Genomic DNA, 24,646 nt, shown 5'->3' on the forward strand with positions numbered 1-24,646 from the left:
TGTTTTTAACTTCAGCTAATCTAATTCCCTGACCCACCTATTATTCTATGGCTAAGCCTAATATGTATGTATGCATGTATTATAATATGTATGTGTTTAAATCTAATATACATATCTGTAAATAACATCTGCCACTCCATCTCTCTCCTATGACCACTACCAACCTTCTGAAAAAGAGTTTCCACCAGATGTCCCTCTTGATTCACTATAACATAACTTTATAAACTGGAGTCATCACTGACCTCCAAATTACCAACGCCCAAGACCCCTTCATTCACACCCATCTTCCTTAACATCAAGGTAACAGTTGACATTCCTTCCTCCTCAAAGCTCTTTCAATTTACACTATCAACACCAGCATTCTCTCTTGGTTTTCCTAAGACCTATCTGACTGATCCTTCTCAGGCCTCTTTGCTGGCTTTTCCCTAATTTATCTCTTGATCATAAGTGTCAAAGACTCAGTTTGAAGATTTGGCAATATCTAAGGCTCCCCCCCCCACTTTACCTCTCAAATAATCATCAATATCACCAAGTGCTGTGAATTCAACTACTAAATCAAGCTCTTATTAAGCTCTGTCTTTATTTTCCCATACCCTCATAGTTCCATTATCTTTTTTGCTGAACAATTTCAATAGCCTTTTAAATGACTTCTCTGTGTCCATCCATCCTCACCAAACCATCAACTTATTGAACATTTATTAAGTATCTATTTTATGTCACAAGTTATAAAATCCATCACTGGTTCTTGGTGGTCTTGAAAAGTACTTGGCACATAGGATGCACCTAATGAATATTTGTAAGTGAATGGACAAAATATGTCACTCCCTCCCCTTCAAAAACCTCACCACACTTGTCAGAATTATTTTCCCAAAACTTAGATTGGGCAATTTTTATTTCTTCTTCAGAAAACTTCTGTTACTCCCCATGGATTTTTCTACCAAAAAACAATGCCTAAGCTCCCTTAGTGTGTCCTCAACCTACCTATCTATCTTTATATCTCCACATCTGTAACATAAAATGCTGTTCTCCCTGCCTGCAATGTTCTTCCTCTTTCTTAGCCTAAAGAAATTACATAAACCTTTCATTGACATCTTTTTTAAATGAGATATACTTTCAATAATATAAAATTCAACATTTTAATATATATAATTCAGTGGTTAGGTTGGTTGTGCAACCATCACCATTATCTAATTCCAGAGCATTCTAACCACAAATAATCAAGTCAAAAAATGGGCAGAAGACATGAACAGACACTTCTCCAAAGAAGACATACAAATGGCTAACAGACACATGAAAAATGTTCATCATCATTAGCCATCAGGGAAATTCAAATCAAAACCACATTTAGATACCACCTTAACCCAGTTAGAATGGCAAAAATTGACAAGGCAAGAAACAACAAATGTTGGAGCGGTTGTGGAGAAAGGGGAACCCTCTTACACTGTTGGTGGGAATGCAAGTTGGTACAGCCACTTTGGAAAACAGTGTGGAGATGCCTCAAAAAATTAAAAATAGAGCTACCCTATGACCCAGCAATTGCAAAATTCTTCTGGTATTTACCTGGGTATTTACCCAAAGACACAAATGTAGTGAAAAGAAGAGCCATATACACCCCAATGTTCATAACAGCAATGTCTGCAATAGCCAACTGTGGAAAGAGCCAAGATGCCCTTCAACAGATGAATGGATAAAGAAGATGTGGTCCATATATACAATATTACTCAGCCATCAAAAGGATGAATACCCAACTTTTATATCAACATGGATGGGACTGGAGGAGATTATGCTAAGTGAAATAAGTCAAGCAGAGAAAGTCGATTATCATATGGTTTCACTTATTTGTGGAACATAAGGAATAGCATGGAGGACATTAGGAGAAGGAAGGGAAAATGAAGGGGGAGAAATCAGAGGGGGAAACAAACCATGAGACACTATGGACTCTGAGAAACAAACTGAGGTTCTTAGAGGGGAGGTAGGTGGGGGGATGGGTTAGCCCAGTGATGTGTATTAAGGAGAGCACATACTGCATGGAACACTGGGTATTATACGAAAACAATGAATCATGGAACACTACATCAAAAACTAATGACGTACTGTATGGTGACTAACATAAAATAAAATAAAATAAAATAAAATAATAAAGTAAAAAAATAAAAACAAAAGTAAAACCCATGTCTATTAAGCAGTCATTCTCATCCCCCATTCCTGCAGCCTCTAGGAATCACTAATCTACTTTCTGTCTCTGGATTTATCTATTGTGGGTGTTTGAAATTAATTGAACCATACAATATGTGACTTCTTGTATGTGGTTGTTTTATTTAGCATAATGTTTTTAAAGTTCATCCATGCTGTAGCATGCATCAGCATTTCATTCTTTTTATTGCCAAATAATATTCCATTGCATGGATATAACACATGTTATCATTCATTCATCAGTTGATGGGAATTTGAATTATATCTACTTTTTAGCTATTATGAATAATGCTGCTGTTAACAATCATGTAAATTTTTTCATGTGAATTTTTTTTCCAATTCTCTTAGGTACATGACTAAGAATGGAATTGCTGGGTCATACAGTCACTCTATGTTTAACTATTTGAGTAACTGCCAAACTCTTCTCCAAAGTGGCTGCATTATTTTACATTCTTATCAGCAATGTGTAAGGGTTGCAATTTCTCCCCACTCTCATCAATTTACTTTCTATTTTATTTATTAAATTATAGTAAACTAAGTGGGTGTGAAGTAGTATCACATTGTGGTTGCAGTTTGCATGGCCCTAATGACTAATGATGTTGAGTATCTTATCATGTGCTTAGTGGCCATTTGTATGCCTTCTTCAGAGAAGAAGTATTATTCAAATACTTTGCACATTATTTTTTATTGAAGTGTAGTTGACATACAATATTAGTTTTGGGTGTACAACATGGTAATTCAACATCTATAAACATTATGAAGTGATCGCCATGATAAATCTAGCTATCATCTGTTACCATACAAAGTTGTTGCATATTATTGCATGTTATTAACTATATCTCCCATGTTGTACATTGTATACCCATTCTTATTTTATAATTGGAAGTTTGCTCATTTTAAAATTTGATTGTTTACCTTTGTAAATGTTGAGTTGTAAGAGTTTGTTATATATTCTGAATGCTAGATTCTTTTCATATATATTGTTTGCAAATATTTTATCCCATTCAGTAGGTTGCCTTTCACTTTCTTGATAGTGTCCTTGGATGCACAAAAGTTTTTAATTTTGATGACGTCCAACTGATCTATTTTTTTTCTTTTTATGCTTGTACTTTTGGTGTCATATCTAAGAATCCATTACCAAACTCCAGGTCATACATATATACTCCTATGCTTTCTTTAAAGAGTTTTATAGTTTTAGCTCATATGTTTAGGTATTTGATTCATTTTGAATTAATTTTTTGTATATAGCATGAGATAGGGGCCCATTTCCATTATTTTATTGTCTGGTTGTCCCAGCATTATTATTTGAAGGAACTATGCTTTCCCACTGAATGGGAGCCTTTTCAAATATCAATGACCAGAGATATACAGATTTATTTCTGGACTCTCAATTGTTTTACATGATCTATGTATCTATATTTATACCAGTACCACATTGCTTGATTTCCATAGCTTTGTAGTAAATTTTGAAATTGTTGAGTCTTCAAATTTTGTTTTTCTTTTTCAAGATTGTTTTGGCTATTTAGGATTTGTGGCAATTACATATGGGTCTATACTGATCCATTCAGGATCAGCTTTTCCTTTCTGCAAATAGGTAATTGAGATTTTCATATGATTGAATTGATTCTGCAGATTTGGACAGTGTTACCACCTTAACAATATTAAATCTTTTAATCCATGAACATGAGATGTTTTTCCAGTTATCTGAATCTGCACTAAACAGTGTCTTGTAGTTTTCAGTATATTAAATTTGTTTCTTAGTAATTTATTATTTTTGATGCTAGTATAATAGAATTGTTTTCTTAACATAATTTTTGGACAGTTTGTTGCTTGTGTACAGAAGTACAACTAATATTTGTATATTGTTCCTAAATCCTTCAACCTTGCTAAACTTATTTATTAGCTCTAATCATCGTTTTATGAATTCTTTAGGATTTTCTATATATGATTATGTAATCTGAAAATATAAATATTTGTATTCTTCTTCTTCAATATGGATGTTTGTTATTTCTCATATAATTTCCCTGGCAAGTACCTACAGTACAATTGTAAATAAGGATGGTGATAGTAGACATAATTGTCTTGTTTTGGATCTTACACGAAAAGCATTCAGTCTTTTACCATTAAGTATACTATTCGTTGTGTGTTTTTTTAATTTAAATTCAATTAGCCAACATAGAGTACATCATTATTTTGAGATGTAGTGTTCAAGGATTCATCAGTTGCATATAACATCCAGTGCTCATCACATCATTTGCCCTCCTTAAGGCCCAACGCCCAGTTACCCCATTGCCCCACCCACCTCCCCTTCCAGAATCCTCAATTTGTTTCCCAGAGTCAAGAGTCTCTCATGGTTTGTCACCCCTTCTGATTTCTTCCCATTCAGTTTTACCTCCCTTCCGCTATGATCCTCTGCACTATTTCTTATATTCCACATATGAGTGAAACCATATGATGTGTCTTTCTCTGCCTGACTTATTTCACTTGGCATAATCCCCTCCAGTTCCATCCATGTCAATGTAAATGGTAGATATTCATCCTTTCTCATGGCTGAGTAATATGTCATTGTGGGTATGAACTACATCTTCTTTATCCATTCATCTGTTGAAGGGCATCTCAGTTTCTTCCACAGTTTGGCTATTGGGGACATTGCTGCTATGAACATTAGGGTGCATGTGCCCCTTCTTTTCACTACATCTGTATTTTTGGGGAAAATACTTAGTGCAATTGCTGGGTCCTAGGGTAGCTCTATTTTTAACGTCTTGAGGAACCTCAATACTGTTTTCCAGAGTGGCTGTACCAACTTGCATTCCCACCAACATTGTAAGAGGGTTCCCCTTTCTACACATCTTCACCAACATTTGTTGTTCCCTGTCGTGTTAATTTTAGCCATTCTAACTGGTGTAAAGTGTTATCTCATTGTGGTTTTGATTTGTATTTCCTTGATGGCTAGTGATGTAGAGCAGTTTTTCATGTGTCTGTTGGCCATTTATATGTCTTCTTTGGAGAACTGTTTTTTCATGTCTTCTGCCCATTTCTTGACTGGATTATTTGTTTTTTGGGTGTTGAGTTTGAGAAGTTTTTATAGATCTTGGATATCAGCCCTTTATCTGATATGTTATTTGAAAATATCTTCTCCCGTTCCATGGGTTGCCTCTTAGTTTTGTTGACTGTTTCCTCTGTTGTGCAGAGGCTTTTTAACTTGATGAAGTCCCAGAAGTTCATTTTTGCTTTTGTTTCCCTTGATTTAAAGATGTGTCTTACAAGAGGTTGCTGCAGCCAAGGTCAAAGAGGTTACTGCTTGTGTTCTCCCCTAGGATTTTGATGAATTCCTGTCCCACATGTAGGTCTTTCACCCATTTTGAGTGTATGGTGTAGGTCCAGCTTCATTCTTCTTCAGGTAGTGGTCCAATATTCCTAGCACCATTTATTGAAATGACTCTCTTTTTTCCATTGGATATTCTTTTCTGCTTTGTCGATTATTAGTTGACCATAGAGTTGAGGGTCCTTTTCTGGGGTCTCTGTTCTGTTGCATTGATCCATGGGTCTGTTTTTGTGCTGGTACCATGCTGTCTTAATGATCACAGCTTTGTAATAGAGGTTGAAGTCAGGCATTGTGATGCCCCCAGCTTTGGTTTTCTTTTCAACATTCCCCTGGTGATTCAGGGTCTTTTCTGGTTCCATACAAATTTTAGGATTGTTTGTTCCAGCTCTGTGAAAAAAAATGCCCATGGTATTTTGATAAGATTGCGTTGAATGTGTAGATTCCTCTGGGCAACACAAACATTTTAACAATATTTATTCTTCCAATCCAGGAGCATGGGCTGTTTTTCCATCTCTTTGTGTCTTCCTCAATTTCTTTCATAAGTGTTCTGTAGTATTTAGAGTACAGATCATTTACCACTTTCATTAGATTTATTCCTAGGCATCTTATGGTTTTGGGTACAATTGTAAATGGAATCGATTCCCTAAATCTGTATCTTCAGTCACATTGTTAGTGTATAGAAATGCAACTGATTTCTGTGCATTGATATTGTATCCTGCCACCTTGTTGAATTGCTGTATGAGTTGTAGCAATTTGGGGGTGGAGCTTTTTGGGTTTTTCACATAAACTATCATGTCATCTGCAAAGACAGAGTTTGGTTTCTTCTTTGCCAATTTGAATGCCATTTATTTCTTTTTGTTCTCTGATATGTGAGTCTAGGACTTCTAGTATTATACTGAACAACAGTGGTGAGAGTGGGCATTTCTGTCATAATTCTGACCTTAAGGGAAATTTCTCAGTTTTTACCCATTGAGAATGATATTTGCTTGGGGTTTCCATAGATGGCTTTTATGATATTGAGATATGTTCCCTCTATCTCTACACTTTGAAGAGTTTTAATCAAGAAAAGATGCTGTATTTTGTCAAATGCTTTTTCTGCATCAATTGAGAGGATCATATGGTTCTTGTCCTTTTTTTATTAATGTGATGTATCACGTTGATTGATTTGTGAATGTTGAACCACGCTTGCATCCCAGGAATAAATCCCACTTGGTTGTAGTGAATAATCCTTCTCCTGTACTGTTGGATCCTATTGGCTAGTATCTTGGTGAGTATTTTGGCATCCATGTTCATCAGGGATATTAGTCTGTAATTCTCCTTTTTGATGGGGTCTTTGTCTGATTTTTGGATCAAGGTAATGCTGGCCTCATAGGATGAGTTTGGAAGTTTTCCTTCCATTTCTATTTTTTGAAACAGCTTCAGTAGAATAGATATTATTTCTTCTTTAAATGTTTGGTAGAATTCCTCTGGGAAGCCATCTGGCCAAGGACTCTTGTTTTTTGGGAGGTTTTGATTACTGCTTCAATTTCCTTGCTGGTTATGGGTCTGTTCAGATTTTCTATTTCTTCCTGCCTCAGTTCAGGTAGTTTATAAGTTTTCAGGAATGCATCTATTTTTTTTTTTCCAGATTGCCTAATTTGTTGGCATATAGGTGCTAATAGGTTGTTCTTAAAAATTGTATTTCCTTGGTGTTGGTCATGATCAATCCCCTTTCATTCATGATTTTATTAATTTGGGTCCTTTCTCTTTTCTTTTGGATAAGTCGGGCTAGAGTTTATCAATCTGATTAATTATTTCAAAGAGCCAGCTTTCTAGTAGATCTGTTCTACTGATCTGGTTTCTATTTCATTGATTTCTGCTCTAATCTTTATGATTTCTCTTCCCTTTTTTGGTTTAGGCTTTATTTTTTGTTCTTTTTCCAGCTCTTTTAGGTGTAGGTTTGGCTTGTAAATTTGAGATTTTTCTAATTTTTTTGAGAGAAGCTTGTATTGCAATTTACTTCCCTCTTGTCTTTGCTGTATCCCAAAGGTTTTGAACAGATATGTTTCCATTGTCATTACTTTCCTTGAATTTTTTAAATTCTTCTTTAATTTCCTGGTTGACCCATCTTTAGCAGGATACTCTTTAACCTACAAGTGTTTGAGTTCCTTCCAAATTTCCTCTTGTGATTGAGTTCAAGTTTCACAGCATTGTGGTCTGAAAATATGTGGGGAAAAATCCCAGTCTTTTGGTATCGGCTGAGACCTGATTTGTGACCCAGTATGAGATGTATTCTGGAGAAAGTTCCACGTGCACTCAAGAAGAATGAGTATTCTGTTGTTTTAGGATGGAGTGTTCTGTATATATCTGTGAAGTCCATCTGGTCCAGTTTGTCATTCAAAGCCCTTGTTTTTTGTTGATCTTCTGTTTAGATGATCTGTCCATTGCTGTGAGTGGGGTGTTGAAATCCCCTATTAATGTATTGCTATCAATGTCTTTCTTTACTTCGGTTATTAATTGGTTTATATAAATAGTGCTCCCATGTTGGGAGCTCCCATGTTTACGATTGTTAGGTGTTCTTGTTAGATAGACCCTTTAAGTATGATATAGTGTCTATCTTCATCTCTTACTACAGTATTTGGTTTAAAATCTAATTTGTCTGATATGAAGATTGATACCCCCAGCTTTCTTTTGAGGTCCATTAGCATGGTAAATTGTTCTCCACCCCTTCACTTTCAGTCTGGAGGTTTCTCTAGGTTTAAAATGAGTCTCTTGTAGACAGCATATGGTTGGGTCTTGCTTTTTTATCCAATCTGATACCCTGTCTGATTGCAGCATTTAGCCCATTTACATTCAGAGTAACTATTGATAGGTATGAATTTAATGCCATTGTATTGCCTGTAAAGTCCCCGTTTCTGTAGATTGTCTCTGTTTCTTTCTGGTCTATGTTACTCTTGGAGTTTTGCTTCACTTACAGAATCCCCCTTAATATTTCTTGCAGGGATGGTTTAGTGTTAACAAATTCTTTTTTGTTTCTGTTTGTCTCTTTATCTCTCCTTCCATTCTGAATGACAGCCTTGCTGGATAAAGTACTCTCTTTTTTTAAAGATTTTATTTATTTATTTGACAGAGAGAGACACAGTGAGATAGGGGACACAAGCAGGGGGAGTGGGAGAGGGAGAAGCAGGCTTCCTGCTGAGCAGGGAGCTTGATGCAGGGCCTGATCCCAGGATGATGACTTGAGCCGAAGGCAGATGCTTAATGAATGAGCCACCCAGGCACCCCTGAATAAAGTATTCTTGGCTGCATGTTCTTCCATTTAGTACCCTTAATATAGCATGCCAACGTTTTCTGGCCTGCTGGGTTTCGGTAGATAGGTCTGATGTAGTCTGATGTTCCTCTGTAGGTAAGGAGCCCCTTGTCCCAGGTTGCTCTCAGGATTCACTTTTTCCCTAAAATTTGCAAGCTTCACTATTGTATGTCAAGATGTTGATCTATTTTTACTGATTTGGGGAAGGGTCCTCTCCGTCTCTTGGACATGAATACTTGTTTCCTTTCCCAGATTAGGGAAGTTCTCAGCTATGATTTGCTCAAATATACCTTCTGGCCCCCTCTCTCTCTTCACCTTCAGGCACCCCAATAATTCTGACATTGGTTCATTTCAGGGCATCATTAATATCCTGAAGCCTTTCTTCATGGGCTGTTAGGCTGTTTGCTCTTTCTCTCTTTTCTTCAACTTCCTTCCTTTCCATCAGCCCGTCTTCTAGATCACTTACTCTGTCTTCTGCCTCATTCACCCTAGGTGTTAGAGCATCCTATTTAGACCTCATCTCAGTTATTAAATTTTTACATTTGGCCTGATTAGATCTCATTTCTGCACTCAGAGATTCTCTACAGTCTTTTGTGCTTGTTTCAAACCCAGCTATTAACTTTATAGTTGCTATCCTGAATTCCATATCTGACATCTTACTTATATCCCTATTAGATCTCTGGCAGAAAACATCACCTCTGGTTTTTTCTTTTGTTGTGAATTCCTCCTTCTATTCATTCTACCCAGAGAAGGATGGGTGAGCAAGTGAGCAGATCAAAAATATCAACCATGACCAAGCAAAATACACATTGTTCTTCCAGTTTGTCTTCTGGGGGAGAGGTCTGCTGTACTGCTTCTCAGGTGTCTTTGCCTGGGTGGAGTTGCACCGCCCCTTGCCAGGAGGCTGGGCTCAATGTAAGCTGGTCCTCTGTGTGGCTTTTGCTCCCTGAAGGCTTTCCATGCCTCTTTATTGGACCAGAATAAAAATGGCTGTGCCCCAATCTCCAGCCCCAGAGCCAGAAGATTAGCACCTCCCCCCTTTAGTATATCCTCTGGGACAAACAGTCTTCACTTTTGTGTGTGCCAGACTCCACAGACTCCTGTGGTGCATGTCCAAAACAATCCTCCTGAGGTTATTCCAAGGGACCTGCCTTAATGCCCTTTATGTGCCCTGGAGCTGATAAGCGGTCGAGGGCTCTGCCACTCCCAGGGGATGTCTGAGTGTCACCCTACTGTCCTTTCCAGGGCTACCACCCTGAGAGCTGTTTTCCAGTCATGGAGGGGCCGGGGAGGGTCCATGCATTCCATCCATGGGCAAACGGTCCATACATTCCAGTCCTTTTCAGGGTGCTCAGGCTGAGAGTGGTCCCTCGACCAGCCTAGCTTATAGCTTATGGTGACCCAAGCTGAGAGTCCCCTCCTGAGCTGACTGACCATAACTAGTTTCCCTGATCCACTGCTTGGGCACTCTACTGGCTCAGGCACCCCCATTAGTTCTGTGACTCCTGAGATCCTGAGACCACACTGACCCATCTAGAATTCTGCCCTTTTCATTGTCTGAGCCCCTTTCAGACAGGGATGTCTGTTATTAGATTAGATTATTAAGGGTTCCAATTTTGTCCTCCAGGGCTATATCACTTTCTGGTAGCTGGCTTATGGATGCTCCCTCCCCTCTCCTTTTATCTTCTGATATCTCCCCTCAGATTCACGTCTCCACACCTCTTACCTTGCAAAAAGCAATTGCTTTTCTATTTGTAGAGTTCCAGATATATTTTCTTACATCTCAGGTTGAATTCATGGGTGTTCAGAATTATTTGATAGTTATCCAGCTAAATTCAAGGGACCAGATGAAATGAGGTCCCCTACTCTTCCACCATCTTGCCTCCATCCCCCTGAGTTCTAGCTAGGTGTTTTTTGTAAATATTCTTATATTACAAAAGTTGCTTCTATTCCTAGTTTGTTGATTTTTTTTTATAATTAAAGAGCATCAGATTATGTCAAGTGCATTTTCTGTGTCTATTAAGATGATTGTGTGTCCTTTATTCTATTAATAGAGTGTATTGCATTGACTTGTTTTCATATGTTGAACCAATCTTGCCTTCCTGGGATTAGCTCTAATGGTCATAGTGCATACTCCTTTTAATATGCTGCTGGATTTGATATGCTTGTATTTTATTAAGTAGTTTTACATCTACATTCATAAGGAATATTTGTTCTTAGTTTTCTTTTCTTTTCATGTCTTTTTCTGCTTTTGTATCAGGGTAATACTGGTCTCAAATATGAATTTGGGAGGGGTGCCTGGGTGGCTCAGTCGTTAAGCGTCTGCCTTTGGCTCAGGTCATGATCCCAGGGTCCTAGGATCGAGCCCCGCATCGGGCTCCCTGCTCAGCGGGAGGCTTGCTTCTCCCTCTCCCACTCCCCCTGCTTGTGTTCCCTCTCTCGTTGTCTCTCTCTATCAAATAAATAAATAAAATCTTAAAAAATATGAATTTGGGAAGTGTTACCTCACCCATTCTTTGAAATAATTGGTGAAGAATAGGCATTAATTTTTCTTGAAATCTTTGGTAGAATTCACCAGTGAAGCCACCTGGGCCTAGCTTTTACTTTGAGGGAAGGTATTTGATTAGAGATCCAATCTTTTTACTTGTTAATGTTCAGCCCATTCAGGTTTTCTATCTCTTCTTTAGTGTTTCAGTAATTTGTAAATTTCTAGGAATGTGTCTCCTATATCCACTATTTCATTTTCTTACTGTTGTATTCCCTTATAATTATTTTTTACTTCTACAAAGTTAATAGTAATGTCCCTTCTTTTATTAAAGATTTTAGCAATTTGAGTTTTCTTTCTTTTTTTATAGGTTGGTCTAGCCAAAGGCTTGCTAATTATGTTGATAATTTCTAATAACTAAATTTTGGTTTTGTTGATTTTCTCTATTAGTTTCTATTTACTATTTCATTTATCTCTGCTAAATCTTTATTTTCTTCCTTCTGCTCGTTTTCTGTTTAGTTTGCTTTTCTCTTTCTAGTTTTCTTTCTAAGTTGGAAGATTAGATTATTGACTTGAGAGCTTCCTTATTTTTTAATGTAGGTATTTACAGCTATTTTTTTTTCCTTTGAGTAATGCTTTCACTGCTTCCAATAAGTTTCAATATGCTGTTTTCATTTTTGATCATCTCAAAGTGTTTAATAATTTTCTAATGACTTTTTTTTAATTTTACCCACTGGTTAACTGGTAATGTGTCATTTAATTTCCACATATTTGTGAATTTCTCTAATTTTTATCTGTTAATTATTTTTAATTTTGTTTTACTGTGGTTGGAGAAAATACTCTGCATTATTTTAATTGTTTCAGATTTATTCAGCCTTATTTTGTGGCCCAACATATGGTCTATTCTGGATAACGTTCCATATGCACTTGAGAAGCGTGTTTATTATGCTGTTCTGTGGGGTGTACTGTATATGTTGTTTAGGTCCATTTAGTTAACAGTATTGCTCAAGTCTTCGATTTCCTTGTTGATCTTTGGTCTGGTTGTTCTACCCATAATTGAAACTAGAGTACTGAAGCCTCAAACTATTATTGTTGAATTATTGATTTCTCCCTAAAATTCTGTCAGTTTTGCTTCATGTATTTTGGTGCTCTTTTATTAGAAGCATATGTTTATAATTGTAACATCTTCTTGATGGATTTATTCTTTAAATTATAAAATGTCCTTCTTTATCTCTAATAACAATTTTTTCATTAAGTCTATTTTGTTTGATAGTCATATAGCTACTCCAGCTTTATTTTAGTTACTGTTTGCATGGTATATATTTTTCCATTCTTTTACTTTCAAACTATTTATGTGTTTGAATCCTAAATATACATAGCATGCAGTTAGATTGTTTTCTTTTTTATTCAAGTTGTCTTTTTAAACTTTGTTTTTTAATTTGGTTACCATTGACACATAATATTACATTAGCTTCAGGTGTACAGCAATATGATCCAACATCTCTGTATGTTATGCTATGCTCACCTCAAGTGTACCTATCATCTGCCAACATACAATGCCACTGAAATATCATTGACTATATTCCCTATATTGTATCTTTTATTCCCATGACATTCATTCCATAATTGGAAGCCTATATCTCCCACTGCCTTTCACCCATTTTGCCCTTCCCGCAACTCCCCTTCCCTTTGGCAACCATCAGTTTGTTCTCTGTATGTATACGTCTGCTTCTGTTTTTTGTTTATTTGTTCATTTGTGTTGGTTTTTAGATTCCACATAATTATGTTTTCTTATTCACTTTGCTAATCTCTACCTTTAAATTTGATCATTTAATCTATTCATATTTAATGTAATTGCTGACAAAATAGATTTATGTCTGCCATTTTGTTATTTCTTTTATATATATCTTCTTTTATATTTTATTTTTAAAAATTTTAATTTAAATTCCAGTCAGTGAACATACAGTATAATATTAGGTTCAGGTATACAAAATAGTGATTCGACACTTCCATAAAACACCTGGTGCTCATGACAAGTGCACTCATTAATCCCCAACACCTATTTAATCCATGCCCCCACCCACCTCCCTTCTGGTAACCATCAGTTAGTTCTCTACGGTTAAGAGTCTGTTTTATATATATCTTTTTCTTATTCCTCTATTGCTTTATTATTGTTGACTTTGGCATTAAATAGATATTATCTAGTGTACCATGTAATTCCCATGTTGTTTGTACCAATATATATTTTTAGTTATTTTCTAGATAGTTGCCTGGGGAATATCATTAATCCTTAATTTGCTACAATCTAGTTTGGATTCATACCACTTTAATTTCAATAATATATAAAAACTTTGTTTCTATATAACTCCATTTCCCATCCTTTATGCTATTATTGTAATAAATCACATCTTTATATATAATAATCACATCAACATTACTGTTTTATGTAGTTGTCATTTATTTTTTTCTTTTCATTTTTTATTTAAATTAAAGTTAGTTAACGTATATGGTAAAATTGGTTTGGTTTCAGGTGTAGAATTTAATGATTCATCACATCCATCTAACACTCAGTGCTCAGCACAACAAGTACCCTCCTTAATACCCATTACCCATTTAGCCAAGCCCCCTCGAAACTCCCTCCATCAACCCTCAGTTTGTTCTTGATAGTTAAGACTCTCTTATGGTTTGCTTCCCTCTCTCTTATTTTGGCCTTCCTATATGTTCATCTGTTTTCTTTCTTAAATTCCAGATATGAGTGAAATCATAGGTTATTTGTCTTTCTATGACTGACATTTCATTTAGCACAATACACTATTGCCCCATCCACATCATTGAAAATGGCAATATTTCATTCTTTTGATGGCTGAGTAATATTCCATTATATATATATATATATATATATATATATATATATATATATATATATTCTTTATCCATTCATCAGTCAGTGGACACTTGGGCTCTTTCCATGGTTTGGCTGTAGTTGATAATGCTGCTATGAACATTGGGATGTATATACCCTTTCAAATCTGTATTTTAGTATCCTTTGAGTAGATACCTAGTACTGCAATTGCTGGATCATAAGGTACTTATATTTTTAACTCATACAAGAAGCTCCATACTACTTTCCAGAGTGGCTTCACCATTTGCATTCCCATCACCAGTGTAACAGGTTTCCCCTTTTTCCTCATCCTTGCTAACATCTGCTGTTTCTTGTGTGTTATTTTTTAAGCTGTTCTGACAGGTGTGAGGCGGTATCTCAACGTGGTTTTAATTTGTATTTCCTTCATGATGAGTGATGTTGAGCATCTTTTCATGTGTGTTAGGCATATGGATGTCTTCTTTGGAAAAACGTCTATTAATATCTTCTGTCCATTTCTTAACTGGACTATTTGTTTTTCAGGTGTTGAGTGAAATATGTTATTTATGATTTTGGATAGTAACTCTTTATCTGATACGTCATTGTCAAATATCTTCTCTCATTCCATAGGCTATATTTTAGTTTTGTGGGTTGTTTCTTTTGCTGTGCAGAAGCGTTTTTATCTTTTTTTTAAATTTTATTTTATTATGTTATGTTAGTCACCATACAATACATCAGTAGTTTTTAATGTGGTGATCCATGATTCACTGTTTTCATATGACACCCAGTGCTCCATGCAGTACTTGCCCTCCTTAATAACCATCACCAGGCTAACCTATCGTCCCAACCCCCTCCCCTCTAAAACCCTCAGTTTGTTTCTCAGAGTCCATAGTCTCTCATGGTTCATCTCCTGCTCTGATTTCCGCCCCTTCATTTTTCCCTTCCTTCTTCTAATGTCCTCCATGCTATTCCTTATGTTCCACAAATAAGTGAAACCATATGATAATTGACTTTCTCTGCTTGACTTATTTCACTTAGCATAATCTCCTCCAGTCCCATCCATGTTGATGTAAAAGTTGGGTATTCATTCTTTCTGATGGCTAATATTCCATTGTATATATGGACCACATCTTCTTTATCCATTCATCTGTTGAAAGGCATCTCGGCTCTTTCCAGTTTGGTTATTGTGGACATTGCTGCTATGAACGTTGGGGTGCATGTGGCCCTTCTTTTCACTACATCTGTCTCTTTGAGGTAAATACCCAGTAGTGCAATTGCTGGGTCATAGGGTAGCTCTATTTTTAATTTTTTGAGGAACTTCCACACTGTTTTCCAAAGTGGCTGTACCAACTTGCATTCCCACCACAGTGTAAGAGAGTTCCCCTTTCTCCACAACCTCTCCAACATTTGTTGTTTCTTGCCATGTCAATTTTTGCCATTCTAACTGGTGTAAGATGGTATCTCAGTGTTGCCTCCAGAGACATGTCTACTAAGAAGTTGCTATGGCTGAGGTCAAAGAGGTTGCTGCCTGTGTTCTCTTTTAGGATTTTGATAGTTTCTTGTCTCAGATTTAGGTCTTTCATCCATTTTGGATTTATTTTTGTGTATAGTGTAAGGAAGTGGTCCAGGTTCATTTTTCTGCATGTTGCTGTCCAGTTTTCCCAACACCATTTGTTGAAAAGACTGTCTTTTTGCCATTGGATATTCTTTCCTGCTTTCTCGGAGATTAATTGACCATATTATTCTGGGTCATTTTCTGGGGTTTCTATTCTATTCCATTGATCTATGTGTCTGTTTGTGTGTCACTACCATATTGTTTTGATGACTACAGCTTTGTAAGATAGCTTGAAGTCTGGAATCGTGGTTTCTCCAGCTCTGTTTTGTTTCGGGATTGCTTTGGCTATTCAGAGTCTTTTGTGGTTCCATACAAATTTTAGGGAAATTCTAGCTCTGTGAAAAAATGCTATTGGTATTTTGATAAGGATTGCATTAAATGTGTAGATTGCCTTTGGTAATACAGGCATTTTTAAAATGTTTGTTCTTTCAATCCATAAGCATGGAATGTTTTTCTATTTCTTTGTGTCCTATTCAATTTCATTCATAAGTGTTTTGTAGGCTTCAGAGTGCAGATCTTTTACTTTTTTGGTTAGGTTTATTCCTAAGTATTTTACGGGTTTTGGTGCAATGGTAAATGGCATCAATTCCTTGATTTTTCTTTCTGCTGCTTCATTATTGGTGTATAGAAATGCAACAGATTTCTGTATGTTGATTTTATATCCTGTGACTTTGTTCAATTCATGTATTAATTCTAGCAATTTTTTGGTGTTTTTCAGGTTTTCTACATAGAATATCATGTCATCTACAAACAGTGAAAGTTTGACTTCTTCTTTGCCATTTTGGATGCCTCTTATTTCTTTTTTTTTGTCTGATTGGTGAAGCTAGGTTTTCTAGTACTATGTTAAATAATAATGGTGAGTGTGGACATACCTGTCTTGTTCCTGATCATAGAGGAAAAGCTTTCAGTTTTTCCCCATTCAGGTTGATATTAGTTGTGGGTCTTTTGTATATAGCCTTTATGATGTTGCAGTATATTCCCTCTATCCTTACTTTGTTGAGGGTTTTTATCAAAAATGGATGTCGTATTTTGCGAAATGCTTTTTCTGCATCTATTGAGAGGATACTATAGTTTGTACCCTTTCTTTTATTAATGTGGTATATCACATTAATTGATTTGTCACTATTGAACCACCCTGCAGCTCAAGGAATAAATCCCACTTGATCGTGGTGAATAATTCTTTTAATGTACTTTTGGATTCCATATGCTAGTATCTTGTTGCAAATTTTTGCATCAATTTTTGCATACATTTTTTGCATCCGGGATATTGGCCTGTAATTCTTGTTTTTAGTAGAGTCTTTGTCTGGTTTTGGAATCAAACTTGATTACTGATTCAATTTCTTTGCTGGTTATGTGTCTGTTCAAATTTTCTATTTCTTCCTGTTTCAGTTTTGGTAGTTTCTATGTTTCTAGGAATTTTTCATTTCTTCCAGATTGCTCAGTTTGTTGAAATGTGATTTTTCATAATATTCTCTTATGATAGTTTTTTCTGTGGTGTTGGTTGTGGTCTCTCCTCTCTCATTCATGATTTTATTTATTTGTGTCCTTTCTCTTTTCTTTTTGATAAGTCTGGCTAGAGGTTTATCAATTTTATCATTTTCTTCAAGGAAGTAGTTCCTGGTTTCATTGATCTATTCTACTGTTTTTTGTTTGTTTCTGTAACGTTTCTTTCTGTTCTAATCCTTATTATTTCCCATCTTCTGTTGGTTTTAGGCTTTATTTTCTGTTCCTTTTCTTGCTCCTTTAGGTGTAAGGTTAGATTGTGTATCTGATATTTGTCTTGCCTTTTGAGATAGACATGTACTGCTATATACTTCCCTCTTAGAATGTTCTTTAACCTCCATGTATTTGTGATCTTTACAAATTTTTTCTTGTAGTTGATTTCAAGTTTCATAACACTGTGGTCTGAAAATATGCATGGTATGATCTCAGTCGATTTGTACTTGCTGAGGCTTGATTTATGACCCAGTATGTGATCTATTTTGGAGAATGTTCCATGTGCACTTCAAAAGAATGTGTATTCTGCTGTTTAAGGATGAAATATTCTGAATTTATCTGTTATGTCTATCTAGTTCAGTGTGTCATTCAATCTCATTGTTCCCTTGTTGATTTTCTGCTTAGATGATCTGTCCATTGCTGTAAATGGGGTGTTAAAGTCCCCTACTCTCATTGTATTATTATCAATGAGTTTCTTTATGTTTGTTATTAATTGATTTATATATTTGAATGCTCCCAAGTTGGGGACATAAATATTTGCAATTGTTAGATCTTCTTGATTGATAGACTCCTTAATTATGATATAGTGCCTTTCTTCATCTATTGCTACAGTCTTTTGTTTAAAGTCTAGCTTGTCTGATATAAGTATGGCTATGCCAGCTTTCCTTTGATATCCATTAGAGTGATAGATGATAGATGGTTCTTCATCCCCTCCCTTTCAATCTGCAGGTGTCTTAGGTCTAAAATGAGTCTCTTGTGGTCACCATATAGATAGGTCTTGTTTGTTTGGTTGGTTGGTTGTTTTTCCATTCTGATATGTCTTTTGATTGGAGAATTTAGTCCATTTATATTCAGAGTGATTATAGATAGATATGAATTTAGTTCAATTATGTTAGTAAAATTGGTGTTTCTGTTGATGTTCTCTGTTCCTTTCTAGTCTTTGTTGCTTTTGGTCTATCTTTTCTACTCACAGAGTCCTGTTTAATATTTCTTGGATGGCTGGTTTAGTAGATATGAACTCCTTTACTTTTTGTTTGTCTGGGAAACTCTTTATCTCTCCTTGTATTTTGAATGACAGCCTTTCTGGATAAAGTATTTTTGGCTGCATATTTTTTTTTTCCAATTCAGCACACTGAATATATCATGCCACTTTTTTTCTACTCTGCCAATTTTCTGTGGAGAGATTTGTTGTGAACCTGATTTGCCTTAGGTTAAGAGATTTTTCTCCTTACAGCTCTCAGGATTTTTTCCTTGTCTGTGTATTTTGTGTACTTGTCTATGATATGTCTTGGTGTTGGCTGGCTTTTTATTGATTTTGATGGGAGGTCTCTATGTGTCTTGGATTTTGATGTCTGTTTCCTTCCCCAGTTTAGGGAAGTTTTCAGCTATAATTTGCACAAATAAACCATCTGTCCCTTTTCCCCTTTCTTCTTCTGGGACTCCGATGATTCAAATGTTATTATGCTTTGTGGAGTCACTGAGTTCCCTAAGTCTACATTTGTGATCCAATATTTTTCCCTCTTCTTTTCAGTTTCATTATTTTCCATAATTTTATCTTCTATTTCACTGACTTGTTCCTTTCCTTTATCCATCCTTGTTGTCAAAACGTCCAGTCGGTTTGCATTGTGGGTATAGCATTTTTTTTTTATTTCAGCCTGATTAGTTTATAAGTCTTTTATCTCTGGGTAAGGATATCTCTGGTTTCTTGTATACTTTTTTTCAAGCCCAGTTAGCATGTTTATGATTTTTTTAAAATTCTGCTTCAAACATATTACTTATTTATGTCTTTTATATTAGTTTCAGAGTAGAATTTAGTGATCCATCAATTGCATACAACACCAGTGCTCATTACATCAAGTGCCCTCCTTAATGTCCATCACCCAGTTATCCCTTTTCCCCAACCACCTCCCCTACAGCAACCCTCAGTTTGTTTCCTAGAGTTCAGCTTCTCTTATAGTTTGCTTCCCTCTCAATTTTCATCTTATTTTATTTTTCCTTCCCTTCCCTTATGTTCATCTGTTTTGTTTATAAATTCCACACATGAGTGAAGTCATATGTATTTGTCTTTCTCTGACTGACTTATTTCACTTTTCATAATACCTTCTAGCTCCATGTCATTGCAAATGGCAAGATGTGATTCTTTTTGATGGCTGAGTAATATTACACTATATATAGATATAGATAGATGACAGATAGATAGATAGATAGATAGATGATAGATAGATAGATAGATGATAGATAGATAGATAGATAGATAGATAGATAGATAGATAGATAGAGATATATCACCTCTTCTTTATCCATTCATCTGTCAATGGACGTCTGAGTTTTTTCTACAGTTTGGCTATTGTGAACATTGCTGCTATAAACATTGGTGTGCATGTGCCCCTTTGAATCACTACAAATGTATCTTTTGGATGAATATCAAGAAGTACAATTGCTGGGTCATAGGGTAGCTCTATTTTTAACTTTCTGAGGGACCTCCATATTGTTTACCACAGTGGCTATACCAGTTTGCATTCTGACCAAGAGCATAAGAGGGTTCCTTTCTCTGTGCACTCACCAACATCTATGTTTTCCTGAATTGTTGATTTTTGCCATTCTCATCAGTGTGAAGTGGAATCTCATTTTGGTTTTCTTTTGTATTTCCCTGATGCCCAGGGATGTTGAACATTTTTTCATGTGTCTGCCATTTGTATATCTTCTTTGGATAAATGTCTGTTCATGTCTTCTGCCCATTTCTTGACTGGATATTTTGTTTCTGGGATATTGAGTTTGATACGTTCTTTATAGATTTTGGATACTAGTCCTTTATCTGATAAGACATTTGTAAATATCTTCGCCCATTCCGTAAGTTGCCTTTTATTTTTTGTTGACTGTTTCCTTCACTGTCCAAAATATTTTACCTTGATGAGTCCCAATAGTTCATTTTTGCTTTTTTTTTTTCCTCTCTTGCCTTTGGAGACGTCTCTAGCAAGAAGTTGCTACAGACAAAGAGGTTGCTGCCTGTGTTCTCTTGTATGATTTTGATGTTTTCCTGTCTCATGTTTAGGTCTTTCATCCATGTTGAGTTTATTTTTGTGTATGGTGTAAGAAAGTGATCCAGTTTTGTTCTGCATGTGGCTGTCCAGTTTTCCCAGCACAATTTGTTGAAGAGATTTTCTTTTTTCCATTAGATATTCTTTCCTGCTTTGTCAAAGATTAGTTGAACATAGAGTGAAGGGTCCACTTCTGGGTCCTGTATTCTGTCCCTTGATCCATGTATCTGGTTTTGTGCAGTTACCATACTGTCTTGATGATTACAGCTTTGTAATACAGTTTGAAGTCTGGAATTGTAATACCTCCAGCTTTGGTTTTCTTTTTTAACATTCTTTGGCTATTTGGGGTCTTTACTTGTCCCATACAAATTTTAGATTGTTCCACCTCTGTGAAAAATGATAGTATTGTGATAGGAATATCATTGAATGTGTAGATTGCTTTGGGTAGCATAGACAATTTAACAATATTTGTTCTTCCAATCCATGAACATTGAATGTTTTCCCATTTTTTGTGTCTCTCAATGTCATTCATAAGTGTTCTACATTTTTCAGAGTACAGATGTATTACCTCTTTAGTTAGGTTTATTCCTGCTAATCTTATGGTTTTGGTGTAATTGTAAATGGACCAATTCCTTGATTTTTCTTTTTTCCACCTCATTTTTAGTGTACAGAAATACAAGTGACTCCTGTGCATTTATTTTATGTCCCACAGCTTTGCTGAATTCCTGTGTCAGTTTTAGCAAGTTTTGGTAGTCTTTTGGTTTTTCAACATAGAGTATCATGTCATCTGTGAAGAGTGAAAGTTTGAATTCTTCCTTGCCAATATGGATGCTTTTTATTTCTTTTAGTTGTCTGCTGAGGCTAGGGCTTCCAGTACTATGTTGAACAACAGTGGACAGCTCAGTCATGTTCCTGACCTTCGGGGAAAAGCTCTCAGTTTTTTCTATTCAGAATGATATTTGCTGTGGGTTTTTCCCATATGGCTTTTATGATATGAGGTATATTCCTTCTATCCCTATACTGTGGAGAGTTTTCATCAAGATAGAATACTGTATTGTGTCAAATGCTTTTTCTGCATCTATTGAGAGGATCATATGTTTTTTGTCATTTCTTTTATTAATGTGGTGTACCACATTGATTTGTTGATGGTGAATCACCGTTGAAGCCCAGGAATAAATCTCATTTGGTCATGGTGAAAAATCTTTTTAATGTACTTTTGAATCCTATCAGTTAGTATCATGTTGAGAATTCTTGCATCCATGCCCATCAGGGATATTGGTCTGTAATTCTTCTTTTTGGTGGGGTATTTGTCTGGTGTGGGGATCAAAGTAATGCTAGCCTCATTGGAGTTTGGAAGTTTTCCTTCCTTTTCTATTTTTTTGAAACAGTTTCATAAGAATAGTTATTAATTCTTCTTTAAAGGTTTGGCCAAATTCCTCTGGGAGGCCATAAAACACTGGACTCCTGTTTTGGGGAGACTATTCATTACTGATTCAAATGTTTTGCTGGTTATGGGTCTATTTAGGTTTTCTCTTTCTTCCTCTTTCAGTTTTGGTAGTTTATATGCTTCTAGGAATGCATCCATATCTTCCAGATAGCCTAATTTGCTCATACTATTGCTCATACTATTCTTTTTTATTTGTTTGTATTTCTTCACTGTTGGTTGTGATCTCTTCTCTTTCATTCATGGTTTTATTTATTTGATCTTATTTATTATTTATTTATTTATTCCTTTCTCTTTTCTTGTTGTTAAGTCTGGCTAGGCGTTAATTGATCTAAATAATTCTTTCAAGACCCAGCTCCTAGTTTTGTTGATCTGTTCTACTATTTTTTAATTTCTATATCATTGAGTTCTTATTATTTCTCTTCTCCTGCCTGGATTTATGCTTTATTTACTGTTCCTTTAAGTGTAAGGTTAGGCTGTGTATTTGAGACTTTTCTTGTTTCTTGAGAAAGGCCTGTATTGCTATATACTTCCCTTGTAAGACCACCTTTTCTTCTTCCCAAAGGTTTGAAATGTCATGTTTTCAGTTTCATTTGCTTCCATTTTTTTTATTCTTCTTTAATTTCTTGGTTTACCCATTCATTCTTTATTAGGATGCTCTTTAACCTCTTTTTATTTGTGTTCCTTCCAAATACATCTTGTGATTGACTTCAAGTTTCAAAGCATTGTGGTCTGAAAATAGGCATGGTATAATCTCAGTCTTTTGGTACTCGTTGGGACCTGATTTGTGACCCTATATGTGATTTTTTTTGGAGAATGCTCTATGTGCACTTGAAAAGAATGTGTATTCTGCTGCTTTAGGATGAAATGCTCTGAAAATATCTGTTAAGTCCATCTGGTCTAGTATGTCATTCAAAGCTCTTGTTTCCTTGATGATCTGCTTAGATGATCGGTCCATTGCTGTGAATGAGGTGTTAACATCCCTTACTCTTATTGTATTATTATCAATGAGTTTCTTTAATTTTGTTCTTAATTGATTTATATATTTGGCTGCTTCCAATTTGGGGGCATAAATATTTACAATTGTTAGATCTTGTTGGCTAGGCCCTTTCCTTATGATATGGTGTCCTTCTTCATCTCTTATTACTGCCTTTGCTTTAAAATCTAGTTCTACTGATATAAGGATTGCTACTCTAGTTTTTTTTATGTCCATTAGCATGTAAATTGTTCTCCACCCCCTCACTTTCAATCTAGAGATTTATTTGGGTCTAAAATGAGTCTCTTGTAGCCAGCATATTGGTGGGCCTTCCTTATTTATTTTTTAAATCCAATCTGATACCATATGTCTTTTGGTTGGAGTATTGAGTCCATTTACTTTCAGAGTAATTATTGAAAAATACGAATTTAGTGTCATTGTATTACCTGTGAAGTTGCCGTTCCTATAGATTCTGTCTGTTCCTTTCTGTTTTTTGTTACTTTTTGACTCTCTCTTCACTCAAAGGATCCCCTTTAATATTTGTTGCAAGGCTGATTAAGTGTTCAGAAATTCCTTTAGTTTCTGTTTTTTCCTGGAAATTCTTTATCTCTCCTTCTATTCTGAATGACAGCCTTGCTGGATAAAGTATTCTTGGCTGCATATTTTTCCCATTTAGCACCTTGAATATATCATGCCAGTCCTTTCTGGCCTGCCAGGTCTCTGTGGACGGGTCTGTTGCCAGCCTTATGCTTCTACCCTCCCTTGTAGGTTAAGGACCTCTTGTCCCAAGCTGATTTCAGAATTTTCTCTTTATCTTTGAAATTTGCAAGCTTCTCTATCTTATGTCAAGGTGTTGACCTATTTTTATTAATTTTGAGGGGGGTTCTCTGTGCCTCCTGGATTTGAATGCCTGTTTCCTTTCCCAAATTAGCTAAGTTCACAGCTATAATTTGTTCAAATAAGCCTTCTGCCCCTCTGTCTCTCTCTTCATCTTCTGGGACCCCTATTATCTGGATAGTAGTTTGCTTTATGGAATCACTGAGTTCTCTAAGTCTCCCTTTGTGATCCAGAATTTCTCTTTCTCTCTTCTTTTCAGCTTCCTTATTCCTCATCATTTTATCTGCTATATCACTGACTCTCTCTTCTGCCTCATTTATCCTTGCTATTAAAGCCTCCATTTGTGACTGCATCTCGTTAATAATATTTTTAATTTTGGCCTGAATAGATTTCAGTTCTTTTTTATTAAAGATTTTATTTATTTATTTATTTATTTATTTATTTATTTATTTATTTGACAGAGAGAGACACAGCGAGAGAGGGAACACAAACAGAGGGAGTGGGGGAGGGAGAAGCAGGCTTCCTGCTGAACAAGGAGCCCAATGCAGGGCTCAACCCAGGACCCTGAAATCATGACCTGAGCCGAAGACAGATGCTTAACTGACTGAGCCACCCAGGTGCCCCAAGATTTTAGTTCTTTTATTTCTACTGTAAGGGATTGTCTAGTGTCCTCTATGCTTTTTTCAAGCCCAGCTAGTATCTTTATAATCATTGTTTTAAATTCTAGTTCAGACATCTCCCTTGTATATATATTGATTAAATCCCTGGCAGTCAGTACTACCTCCTGTTCTTTCTTTTGGGGTGAATTTCTTCATCTTGTCATTTTATCTAGAAAAAAGTAGAAGAAAAAGAAAAGACAGTAATAAAA

At 35.8% G+C, this 24,646-nt stretch overlaps 1 protein-coding gene and 1 long non-coding RNA gene across 2 annotated transcripts in view; one reads left to right on the plus strand and one right to left on the minus strand.

Moving 5' to 3' along the window:
• The window catches only part of LOC148163085 (uncharacterized), a 71,131-nt gene that overhangs the window by 45,919 nt on the left and 566 nt on the right, over positions 1-24,646 (minus strand). The gene's annotated exons all lie outside the window — the stretch shown is intronic.
• The window catches only part of VSIG4 (V-set and immunoglobulin domain containing 4), a 54,477-nt gene that overhangs the window by 15,390 nt on the left and 14,441 nt on the right, over positions 1-24,646 (plus strand). The gene's annotated exons all lie outside the window — the stretch shown is intronic.

This window comes from Eumetopias jubatus, unplaced genomic scaffold, assembly GCF_037043125.1.
Source record: "Eumetopias jubatus isolate StellerSeaLion01/CBP00866 unplaced genomic scaffold, mEumJub1_p1.0 scaffold_11, whole genome shotgun sequence".
Lineage (NCBI taxonomy): Eukaryota > Metazoa > Chordata > Mammalia > Carnivora > Otariidae > Eumetopias > Eumetopias jubatus.